The following is a 10,257-nucleotide window of genomic DNA, read 5'->3' as shown; positions in this document are numbered from 1 at the left end:
AAACTAGGCTTGTTCTCCCTGGAAAGACGGAGAATAAGGGGAGATCTAATAGAGGTGTACAAGATTATGAAGGGGATAGATAGGGTGAACAGTGGGAAGATTTTTCCCAGGTCGGAGGTGACGATCACGAGGGGTCACGGGCTCAAGGTGAGAGGGGCGAAGTATAACTCAGATATCAGAGGGACGTTTTTTATACAGAGGGTGGTGGGGGCCTGGAATGCGCTGCCAAGTAGGGTGGTGGAGGCAGGCACGCTGACATCGTTTAAGACTTACCTGGATAGTCACATGAGCAGCCTGGGAATGGAGGGATACAAACGATTGGTCTAGTTGGACCAAGGAGCGGCACAGGCTTGGAGGGCCGAAGGGCCTGTTTCCCGTGCTGTACTGTTCTTTGTTCTTTGTTCAGGTCTCCGACAACTGTCTAAACTCCAGGGAAAGAATATGTTCACTCTTCAGATAATGAACGTTTTAAGCCTTGGTATCACAATGCCCCGATCCAGCAATGCGTTACCATTCACTCCCACCCACTTAAACCCTACTGGCAACAACCTTTGACCTATTGGCTTTCACACTCTTCAAGGTGGTGGTTCCCACTCCATGCACGATGAGGTATTTATATTGAATATTTCACCGGGCAGGTTTGTCAACAGAAATCTCCAAAAGGCAACAGCATTATTTTCCTGACCGTTGAGTAAAACAGGAAGAAACATCTGCAGAGTGATTTCTCTCTAATAAAATTGGATCCATGTGCTTTCTGAGAATGTTTTTATCATTTCTCTGGAAGTGGAGCTGACGGAATGTTCTCTGTGCGATGTTTTTACTCCAGTCTTCAGTTTCCCTGCTGCCGATCTTCCCTTTCCCATGGGAGACAACGTGAGATTTGCTGAATTCTCTCCAGCGCTTTCTCGGGTTGAAGTACAGAAACGACCCATTTCTGAAGCAGCTTCCATCACCCTCCTGTTGAGTCATAGAATCATAGACTCCCTACAGTGCAGAAGGAGGCCATTCAGCCCATCAAGTCTGCACTGACTCTTACCCAAGCCCTGTCCCCGTAACCCCGCATTTTTACCTTGGTTAATTTCCCTAACCTGCACATCTTTGGACAATAAGGGGCAATTTAGCATGGCCAGTCCACCCATGGATAGCACTGCTGCCTCACAGCGCCAGAGACCCAAGTTCAATTCTGGCCTTAGGTGACTGTGTGGAGTTTGCACATTCCCCCCATGTCTGCTTGGGTTTTCTCCGGGTGCCCCAGTTTCCTCCCACAGTCCAAAGATGTGCGAGTTAGGTGGATTGGCCGTGGTAGAATGGTCTTTAATGTCAGGGGTAAATACATGGCATTATGGGGCCTGTGTGGGATTGTTGTCGGCACAGGTTCAATGTGCCAAGTGGCCTCTTTCTGCACTGCAGTGATTCTATGATCTTTGGACTATGGGAGGAAACCGGAGCACCCGGAGGAAACCCACACTTACACGGGGAGAAGGTGCAGAGTCCACACAGTCACCCAAAGCTGGAATCGAACCTGGGTCCCTGGCGCTTTGAGGCAGCCGTGCTAACCACTGTGCCACCGTGCTGCCCCAGGTCCCTGGCGCTGTGAGGCAGCCGTGCTAACCACTGTGCCACCGTGCTGCCCCGGGTCCCTGGCGCTGTGAGGCAGCCGTGCTAACCACTGTGCCACCGTGCTGCCCTTCGCATCCGATTAATTGTTTATGAAACTTTGCCATTTCAGCAAAGGCAGCCCCCAATTTGTGCACAAGACCCCAACACTCGGCAACAAGATAAAGGACCCCATTAATCTGATTTCCCTCCTGTGGGCTGAGGGATGAATGTTGGCCGGGACACTGCTGTCGTTCCTCGAAATAGTGAGAGGTCTCACAACACCAGGTTAGAGTCCAACAGGTTTATTTGAAATCACGAGCTTTCGGAGCGCTGCTCCTTCCTCAGGTAAAGTGACTTTATCTGACGAAGGAGCAGCGCTCCGAAAGCTCGTGATTCCAAATAAACCCGATGGACCATAACCTGGTGTCATGTGACCCCTCATCTTGTCCACCCCAGTCATAGAATCATAGAATCCCTACAGTGCAGAAGGAGGCCATTCGGTCCATCAAGTATGCACCGACCACAATCCCACCCAGGTCCTATCCCCACAGCCCCATGATCTATCCTGCCAGAGCTCCTGACACTAAGGGGCAATTTAGCACGGCCAATCCACCTAACCCACCCCGTCTTTTGGAATGTGGGAGGAAACCAGAGCACCCGGAGGAAACCCATGCAGACATGGGGAGAATGTGCAAACTCCGCACAGACAGTGACCCAAGCCGGGAATTGAACCCGGGTCCCTGGCACTGTGAGGCAGCAGTGCGAACCATTGTGCCACCGTGCCGCCCCTTCACCAGCATCTCCGCATCGTAGCCTTGCAATAGTTTCATTGGAACCTTTATGTTCAGCTCAATAGACAAATGGGATTGAGTTTAATATTCTGAGTTGGGTTTAGCAGCATAAAATCTGCATGCTGGTCACAAACAGCAGGTTACTGGAACCTCGCGCGTGAATAGTGCCAAGGTACAAACTGCTCTTACTATGCTTCATCAAGAACTTTCTTCCGTGAACCCGCCAGGAAAAGCGGCAGGAAAAGTTCCAGAATCACGATTTGCCGTAATTATCATAAATGCGAATGTGGGGAATATACTTGCAATAAAAAAACTGCCCCAGCAAACTGTACAGTCTCAGAGACGCTCATTCATACAGTTGCTTCCCTGAAGTTTAAAACATGATTGTAAACTGTGAACGGTGCTATGCATGTGTATACCTGTGTGTGTGTGTCGGTATGTATCTGTAAATCTGTCTGTGCAGGCTTGTGTGCCTCTGCATGTGTACATGTGCACACTTGCATGTGCACATGTGCCTGTGTGTGTGTGTGTCTGTGTGAGTGTGTGTGTGTGAGTGTCTGTGTGTGTGTGCGTGTTTGTGAGCATCTGTGTGTTTGCATGCAAGTATGCATGATTGCATGTTTATGCTTGTATGTGCCTGTATCAGGGGCAGCACGGTGGCACAGTGGTTAACACTGCTGACTCACAGCGCCAGGGACCCAGGTTCGATTCCCGGCTTGGGTCACTGTCTGTGCAGAGTCTGCACGTTCTCCCCGTGTCTGCGTGGGCTCCCACCCACACAGTGTCTGTGGCATCAAAACCAGCAACATCTTGGCAGCTGCTGCATTAAAGAGAGTGTGGATCTGGAGAAAGCAAAGAGAGGAGGAAGGGGAGAGCAGAGCTCTGGGATGGGATGTGGGCATTGCTGGCTGGGCCCAGCATTTATTGTCCATCCCTAACTGCCCTCCATTTCCAGTCCTCTGGGACCCTCCCTGCCTCCAGTGATTCCTGATGAAGGGGCAACGCTCCGAAAGCTCGTGATTCCAAATAAATCTGTTGGACTTTAACCTGGTGTTGTGAGACTACTTACTGTGCCCACCCCAGTCCAATGCCGGCATCTCCACATCATGTCCAGTGATTCCTGAAAGATCACCACCAATGCCTCCACAATTTCCTCCGCTATCTCTTTCAGACCCCTGTGATGTAGTTCATCCGGTCCAGGTGGTTTATCCACCTTCAGACCTTTCAGTTTCCCCAGAACCTTCTCAGGTGCTAAGCAGCTTAGCTTGCAATTTTAAAGGAACGACTAGTAGCTGCTCAGAAAACAGCTTGGTCAAGTTATCTGTGGGACCGTTAGGCAAATAACTGCATCTTGGGGTGGCACAGTGGCACAGTGGTTAGCACTGCTGCTTCACAGCGCCAGGGACTCAGGTTCGATTCCCGGTTTGGGTCACTGTCTTTGATTTGATTTGATTTATTATTGTCACATGTATTAACATACAATGAAAAATATTGTTTCTTGCGTGCTATACAAAGCATACCGTTCATAGAGAAGGAAACTAGAGAGTGCAGAATGTAGTGTTGCAGTCTGAGCTAGGGTGTAGAAAAAGATCAACTTAATGCGAGGTAGATCCATTCAAAAGTCTGATAGCAGCAGGGACGAAGCTGTTCTTGAGTCAGTTGGTACGTGACCTCAGACTTTTGTATCTTTTTCCCGACGGAAGAAGGTGGAAGGGAGAATATCTGGGGTGTGTGGGGTCCTTAATTATGCTGGCTGCTTTGCCGAGGCAAAGTCAATGGATGGGAGGCTGGTTTGCGTGATGGATTGGGCTACATTCACGACCTTTTGTAGTTCCTTGCGGTCTTGGGCAGAGCAGGAGCCATACCAAGCTGTGATACAACCAGAAAGAATGCTTTCTATGGTGCACCTGTAAAAGTTGGTGAGAGTCGTAGCTGACATGCTGTCTGTGTGGAGTTTGCACGTTCTCCCCAAGGTTTCCTCCGGGTGCTCCGGTTTCCTCCCACAGTCTGAAAGACGTGCTGGTTAGGTGCAGGCACTGGAGTGTGGCGACTCTGGGAATTTCACAGTAACTTCATTGCAGTGTTAATGTAAGCCTCACTTGTGACACTAATAAATAAACTTTACTTGGACCATTTGTGTCTCAGTTGGTGGCACGAGGTTGTACATTCAGGTCTTACCCCAGAGATGTGGGCATGTAATCTCGGCTGACATTACTGAGGAAGTGCTACCCCAGTCAGAGATTTAGCTTTTTGAAATATTAAACAGGTTTCTTGCAGGTGGAAGTGAGCGATTCCATCGCCACTATTTAAAGAACAGCTGGGGAGTTTTTGCCGGGATGCTGGCTAATATTTATCCCTCAACCACCTCACTATAAAAGGTGATTATTCAGCCTCTATCACATTGCTGTTTGTGGGATCTTGCTCTGCACATATTGGCTGCTGCATTTCCAACATGATAATGGCGGCTACGCTTCAAAAACTGCTCCATTGGCTGTAAAACACTTTGGAATGTTCTGCGATTGTGAAAAATGATACAAAAAGGCTGCCACCTCTTTCCTTTTCTGGCTCCAAACCAACTTGCTAATCCATTGCCATCTCTCTCCCTACTCCTCTTCCAGACTCTGGCCCTGGGTCCAACCTCAAAATAACTCGTCTAAGCAGAGCTCAAATAGAGAGTACTTGGAGGACTGTCCACCGTGCTGCCCCGGGTCCCTGGCGCTGTGAGGCAGCAGTGCTAACCACTGTGCCACCGTGCTGCCCCGGGTCCCTGGCGCTGTGAGGCAGCAGTGCTAACCACTGTGCCACCGTGCTGCCCCGGGTCCCTGGCGCTGTGAGGCAGCAGTGCTAACCACTGTGCCACCGTGCTGCCCCGGGTCCCTGGCGCTGTGAGGCAGCAGTGCTAACCACTGTGCCACCGTGCTGCCCTATGCTTTACCCTTTCACAAGAACTTGGTCAGGCCGCAGCCACAATGTCCAGTTTTGAAACATTGCAAAGTTTGGAAAGGATGCAGTGCAGAGGAATGTCACTGAATCAATAGATCTCAGCAGGTCTGACAGGGCGGCACGGTAGCACAGTGGTTAGCACTGCTGCTTCACAGCTCCAGGGACCTGGGTTCGATTCCCGGCTTGGGTCACTGTCTGTTTGGAGTTTGCACCTTCTCCCGATGTCTGTGTGGGTTTCCTCCGGGTGCTCCGGTTTCCTCCCACAGCCCAAAGATGTGCGAGTTAGGTTGATTGGCCAGGCTAAATTTCCCCTTAGTGTCCCGGGATGCGTAGATTAGAGGGATTAGCGGGTAAATATGAGGGTTAGAGGGATTAGCAGGTAAATATGTAGGGATATGGGGATAGGGCCTGGGTGAGATTGTTGTCGGTGCAGACGCGATAGGCCGAATGGCCTCTTTCTGCACTGTAGGGGTTCTATGGTTCTATAGTACAAGACAGTATGGAACTTGGATCCCTGCAGTGCAGAAGGAGGCCATTCGGCCCATCATGTCTGCACCGACCACAATCCCACCCAGGCCCTATCCCCATAACCCCGTGCATTTACCATAGCTAGCTAGTCCCCCTGACACTAAGGGGCAATTTAGCATGACCAATCCACCTAACCTGCACATCTTTGGACTGTGGGAGGAAACCGGAGCACTCGGAGGAAACCCACGCAGACACGGAGAGAACATGCAAACTCCACACAGACAGTGGCCCAAGCCAGGAATCTGAACCCGGGTCCCTGGCGCTGTGAGGCAGCAGTGCTAACCACTGTGCCACCGCGCTGCCCCGGGTCCCTGGCGCTGTGAGGCAGCAGTGCTAACCACTGTGCCACCGTGCTGCCCCGGGTCCCTGGCGCTGTGAGGAAGCAGTGCTAACCACTGTGCCACCGTGCTGCCCCGGGTCCCTGGCGCTGTGAGGCAGCAGTGCTAACCACTGTGCCACCGTGCTGCCCCGGGTCCCTGGCGCTGTGAGGCAGCAGTGCTAACCACTGTGCCACCGTGCTGCCCCGGGTCCCTGGCGCTGTGAGGCAGCAGTGCTAACCACTGTGCCACCGTGCTGCCCCGGGTCCCTGGCGCTGTGAGGCAGCAGTGCTAACCACTGTGCCACCGTGCTGCCCTATGCTTTACCCTTTCACAAGAACTTGGTCAGGCCTCAGTCACAATGTCCAGTTTTGAAACATTGCAAAGTTTGGAAAGGATGCAGTGCAGAAGAATGTCACTGAATCAATAGATCTCAGCAGGTCTGACAGCATCTGCGAAGAGAGAATAGAGCCAACGTTTCGAGTCCGGATGACCTTTCATCAGAGCAGAGTCGCAGCCCTGACGAAGGGTCATCCAAACTCAAATCGTTGGCTCTTTTCTCTCTCCACAGATGCTGAGATTTTCCAGCATTTTCTGTTTTTGTTTCAGATTCCAGCATCCGCAGTAATTTTGCTTCTATTCTGTCACTGTATCAATCCTGGGCTTGAAGCAGCTTAGTTATCAAGATAGGCCAAACATGCTGGGACTCTGTCCTTAAGCAGGGTTAATTTAATCACGGTTTCTAAGATGATGAAGGGAACAGATAGTGCTTGTGTACTTTGTTCCAATTAAATAGGTCAGAAAGAATCGGGGGACACCATCTTAAATTGTGTTTTAAATTGGATCTAGGTTAGTTGTCAGAAAGCAATTCTTTTCCAACCTCTGGAACAGGCTGTAGGGGCTGCTGTATCCCAGAATTCCTTCTTGTAGGAGCTGGACCAGTTCCTCATTGTGGTGGAGATCACGTGGTGCAGGAATATCAGAACAACAGATAATTATCAGAGCCTGGACTAGCCTCGGGAAGAAGTCTCACAACACCAGGTTAAAGTCCAACGGGTTTATTTGGAATCACGAGCTGCTACATCACCTGCCTGATGAAGGAGCAGAGCTCCGAAAGCTCGTGCTTCCAAATAAACCTGTGGGACTTTAACCTGATGTTGTGAGACTTCTTACTGTGCCCACCCCGGGCCAACGCCGGCACCTCCACATCTGGACTAACCTCGATCACCTAAAGGGCTCGGAAAGAAGAGATCTCCCCTAATTAGACTGGGTTCTTCTCTCCCACGAGATCCTAACACTAGTGGAGGAGCAGAATGTGTATATTGTACCTCAGTTGTTTGGGACGGACTGGAGGGTCTTTTCCTGTCCCTTGAAGGGCACAGTTTTACGGTAATTGACAAAGAACCCAGAGACAACATAAAGAAAAACTCCTTTTTATGCAGTGGGTGGTTAGAATTTGAAATATAAAGAGTGCGATGGATATAGATTCAATAGTCACCTTGGCAAAATACATCAAGGAGAAATGTTACAGAAAAATGGAGAACCTTAGACACCCTATAGTGCAGAAGAAAGAGGCCATTCAGCCCATCTTCAACAGAGCATCTTACCCAGGCCCTATCCCCGTAACCCATGTATTTACCCCGCTAACTCCCCTAACCAAGCATTTTGGGACACTAAGGAGCGAATTTTCCTGTTCCACCTGCCACAAGAATCATAGTGGGCGAGGGGCGGACATGGAAAGGCCCGTTGACCTTGGGTGGGATTTTCCAGCTTTGGGGCAAGTGTGGCTGGAAAATCCCACCCTAAAGGGCAATTTAGCATGGCCAATCAACCTAACCCACATATCTTTGGAGTGTGGGAGGAAACCCACACAGACACGGGGAAAATGTGCAAACAGACAGACAGTGACCCAAGGAACTGAACACGGGTCTGTGGTGCTGTGAGGCAGCAGTGCTAACCACTGTGCCACAGTGGGGCTGATAGAGCTGGCACAGCCTCATTGGGCTGAATGGTCCCCATACTATACCATGGTTGAATGATGGGGTGGCACAGTGGTCAGCACTGATAATTATCTGTTGTTCCAATATTCCTGCGTCAGGTGATCTCCATCACCATGACGAACTGGTCCAGCTCCTACAAGAAGGAATTCTGGGATACAGCAGCCACTACAGCCTGTTCCAGAGGTGGGAAAAGAATTGCTTCCTGACAACTAACCTGGATCTAATTTAAAATACAATTTAAGATGGTGTTAATTAGTCAGCACAGCGGATTAGATGGATTGGCCATGCTTAATTGCCCCTTACTGTCAGGTGGACTAGCTAGGGTAAATGCATGGGGTTATGGGGAGGGGGCCTGGGTGGGATTGTGGACGATGTAGACTCGATGGGCCAAATGGCCTCCTTCTGCACTGTAGGTGCTATGGTAGCAGAGGAACTGATAGAGGTTGATTGCACAGAAATGTTCACTAATTAACTACATCTTTCTGACTGTGGCTAACTAGCATGTGTTGGCCCCTGGACTCTAACCCCTTATTTCCCTTTTGTTGTTATTATTAGTCCCACTTTCCCACTGTTAGTCCAACAAAGATTCCAAATCTGAAGCATTGACCTATATTTTCCTCTGCACTGACCAACCAGCTGTGTATTTCCAGCAGTATCTGTTCTTATTTCAACCATCCAGTTTTATTTTTAATCTCATCCAGGCTTAGTCCAGTCCGGCATCACGCCAAGTTATTCAGACTGAAACAAAATAGGAAGGTTGATTACTCTCAGATATGATTCAGCTGCCAGTTTAGACCTCACACTGAAACGCAGGATCACTGAGGGAAAACTGCATACTGTGGTCATTATTCAAAATGGAAATTTAATGTGGAAAAAGATTCCACAGTGAAAGATTCCTCCCTTTGTGTGTTCTTGTACCTTTATTAAAAGGAGTAATGAGTTGTGAAAGTATGCAAATTAAGCACTTAATATTTACAACACAGAACCAGATGATGCAAATCCATTATATCTAAAATGGTGTTTATTCTCAAAATGAGCTTCTCCCAACCTCATTCTGTCTCATCCTGTCAGCATAATCTTCTATTCCTGTCTCCGTTCTTTACTCATCTAGCTTCCTATTACAATTGAGGATGGATAGTAAATATGGTTTTAACTGGCGATGCACAAATCCTGTGTACAGGCATCCAAACTAACGTTGATTCATGTCTGGACAAGATCTTTCAATACCACATGAACCCTGCTGGCTGGGGTACAACACCATGCTTGTCAACTGTTGGGTGGGTGCACCCTCTCTCTCATCTCCAACCTCAACTCCACTATTTTATGAGCAGCACAGTGGTTAGCACTGCTGCCTCACAGCGCCAGGGACCCAGGTTCGATTCTCGGCTTGGGTGACTGTCTGTGTGGAGTTTGCACGTTCTCCCCGTGTCTGCGTGAGTTTCCTCCGGGTGTTCTGGTTTCCTCCCACAGTCCAAAGATGTACAGGTTAGGTTGATTGGCTATGCTAAATTGCCCCTTATTGCCAGGGGGATTAGCAGGCTAAATACATGGAGTGACGGGGATAGGGCCAGGGGTGGGATTGTTGTCGGTGCAAGGTCGATGGGCTGAATGGCCTCCTTCTGCACTGTAGGCATTCTATGATTCTATAAGTGGCAAGTCCCATCTAATTGTTAACAGAGATGACTGAGCATGGATGTCAGGCAAGAATAGAGATGTTGCCCCATTTATTCACCGTTCGGACTCACACACGAAGAGCAGCCATTTTGTTGAGATTCTGAAGGGTGATTAAATGTCAACAATAAGTCAATGTAAATGAGTAGCCAAGGTTGAACGACCTGTCCTCATAAATTAACTCTATAAGGACTGCTTGACTATTGAGGTATCATTATTTATTTAAAGTTTAGTTAGCAGAGGAGATTTGCCAGGATGTTGCCTGTTATGGTGGGAAAATCGTATGAGGAAAGGCTGAGGGGCTTGAAGTTGTTTTCGTTAGAGAGAAGAAGGTTAAGAGGTGACTTAATAGAGGCATACAAGATGATCAGAGGATTAGATAGGGTGGATAGTGAGAGCCTTTTTCCT

This window comes from Mustelus asterias, chromosome 11 (assembly GCF_964213995.1).
Source record: "Mustelus asterias chromosome 11, sMusAst1.hap1.1, whole genome shotgun sequence".
NCBI lineage: Eukaryota > Metazoa > Chordata > Chondrichthyes > Carcharhiniformes > Triakidae > Mustelus > Mustelus asterias.
Note: the sequence above shows the minus strand (reverse complement) of the source record.